Source organism: Parus major, chromosome Z, assembly GCF_001522545.3.
Source record: "Parus major isolate Abel chromosome Z, Parus_major1.1, whole genome shotgun sequence".
Classification (NCBI taxonomy): domain Eukaryota; kingdom Metazoa; phylum Chordata; class Aves; order Passeriformes; family Paridae; genus Parus; species Parus major.
In genome coordinates, this window is record NC_031799.1 from 35,706 (window position 1) to 38,092 (window position 2,387).

Consider the following 2,387-nt stretch of genomic DNA (forward strand, 5'->3'; position numbering starts at 1 on the left):
GCTGGGAGTGACACTTTTTCTCTGCATGACATAAAAGTGTCTTGCCTAGGGAGAAGCTCTCCAGGGGAGAGCCACAATCTCTCAGTTGGCTGGTTCCTCAGCCACCACAATGCTGAATAGCACAACATGTGTTAGGCTGTCCCAGCGATCCCAGAAGACTTGGGCCAGCCCAAGTTCTTCCAGAACACAGATTTCTGGAACCAAACCGCCCTCAGTAAATAATTAACACCTCCTCCTTACAGGAGAGCCTAACTCAGTAAGAGCCAGCTCTTTTTAAAGTTTGTTCAAAAAAAAACCAACAGAACAAAACCAAACAAAGAACACCTCCAAGCAAAGGTTGTGTTTCTTCTTCTGCACTGGCAGCTGCAGAGCAGGGTGGAACACCCACAGCTGGATTTCCAGTTGGATTCCCCTTCCCAGATGGATTTCCAGTTGGATTCCCCTTCCCAGATGGATTTCACAGCTGGATTCCCCTTCCCAGATGGATTTCACAGCTGGATTCCCCTTCCCAGATGGATTTCCAGGTGGATTCCCCTTCCCAGATGGATTTCCCAGCTGATTTCCCTTTCCAGCTGGGTTTCCCAGCTGGATTTCAAGCTGGATTCCCTTCCCAGCTGGATTTCCCAACTGGATTTCCAGCTGGATTTCCCTTCCCAGCTTGATTTCCATTCCCAGCTGGATTCCCTTCCCTGCTGCATTTCCAGCTGCATTTCCTGCTGGATTTCCAGCTGGATTTCCGTTCCCAGCTGGATTTACAGCCCAGATCCGGGCTGGGGCTCTCGGCACAGACCACACCACACAGCCAGTATTTCTGTGCTGTGAGGAGCTCCCTTCCCAGCCCTTCCCCAGGCTCCCCGTGTCCACCCTCCCTCCCTCCCCTGCCAGCCTTACAAAAACCAAAAACAAACCCAAAAAAGGGTTACAAAACCCTTCACATCCCATTTCCCACCCCTTCCTCTTTCCCACAGAGTAAAAAGCTGCCTCTGCAGTTTTAGCAAGCCCTTCCACTGGTAACAGTTCAAAAAAAAAAAAGGAACTGAACTTAAAGGAACTTTTCCAGAAAGGCAGAAGGATGTTTAAAATGAGCTATTTGGAGCTTAAAAACAACTTTTAGAAAATCTTCCTTTACACACCAGAAGTTGTTAAAACTCCCTCGTGGAGAGCAGAGTCCTGGTCTGCTGTCCCCGGCAGATCTGTTTGGATGCAGAGGAACTCTGGTGATCAACAGATGATTAATGGAAAGATAAACTCATTGAGAAATCAGGCACTTTATGGTCCAGCCCTCTCCTGACCGGCACACATGTTCCCATTAATTCAATCCCGGTTTCATTAGCAGCCGGAATGATGAAGCAATTTGGTATCCAGGAGAGTGGAGCGTGGTGAGCAAGGACACTCGGGTCTGCTAAGAGAAGAGGCGACTGCAGCTCATTCTCCAAGGCCGAAATGCATTAAATTGGAACTTCAGAAATTTCACATCGCCCCAGCGCTGAGCGTACGGTGATTCACTGACCTGCAGAAAGCAATCATCCTCCGCCTGGAGAGCGAATGACCTGGCCTTGGGCACAGAGCAAGCAGCCTCCAGCTTCTCCTCTCAGCCCAGGGGAAAGGAACATTTCCTCCCTGGACTTTCCATACAGAACAAATTGCATTAAAATTGCACTGATACTTCAATTGTGCAGCAGAGCCCCCGGGCTATTACCTGGAGAGGCTCTGACCTCGTGTTTCAGTTTGATACTCTCCTCCCTGCTGCTCTTTACCCAAAATGACCGGTTCTTACCCAGGGTTTGGGGCCTGAAGCTTGCTGCCACAGCTGTGTAAGAATCAGGAGTTTTGGGGTGCTCCAGGGAGAAGCAGAGGCAGCAGAGCGGGTCTGGACAACAAAGTTGTTCTTCCCTTGTAAGAAACCCCGAACAGCTGGAGCCTGCTCAGCTCCTGACCCTACCACAAACGGATAAATAGATAAAACCCAAATAAATAGAATACAGATAGATAAATCCTGACTCCCACTACAAACAGGGTGTGGTACCGAGGGTCTCTGCACCTGCCATCGAGTTTTTCAAAGAAAAGAAAGGCAATCTGTGGGGAGAGAGAGGGTGATCCGCAGACTCTGCCTGTTTTACATGGTGTTTCTGGGAGAAAAACAGAGATCCGTGCCTTTCTGCCCCAGGTCTCGTGTTCTTCAAGCCTGCAGCTCTCCCCAGTATTACTGTTCTGAGGAATCAAAGCATCCCTCCACATCTGGAGCACACCTGAGGTGAAAATGAGCACGTTGCTGTGGTTCAGTTCTGATTTACGGTAAGCACAGGCAAGGCAGGCTCTGTCTGAAGGGCAGGGACACACTGTGGCACTCACCCTCACCCTCACCCTCACCCTCACCCTCACCCTCA

General features: G+C 49.9%; 1 long non-coding RNA gene across 1 annotated transcript in view; it reads right to left on the reverse strand.

Annotated features, from left to right (window-relative positions):
- Positions 1–1,039: 1,039 nt before the first annotated feature.
- The window catches only part of LOC107215929, a 3,670-nt gene continuing 2,322 nt past the window's right edge, over positions 1,040–2,387 (reverse strand). Inside the window, exon 2 of the long non-coding RNA XR_001525305.2 lies at positions 1,040–2,249. This is a non-coding gene — a long non-coding RNA (uncharacterized LOC107215929). The remainder of the gene's footprint in view (positions 2,250–2,387) is intronic.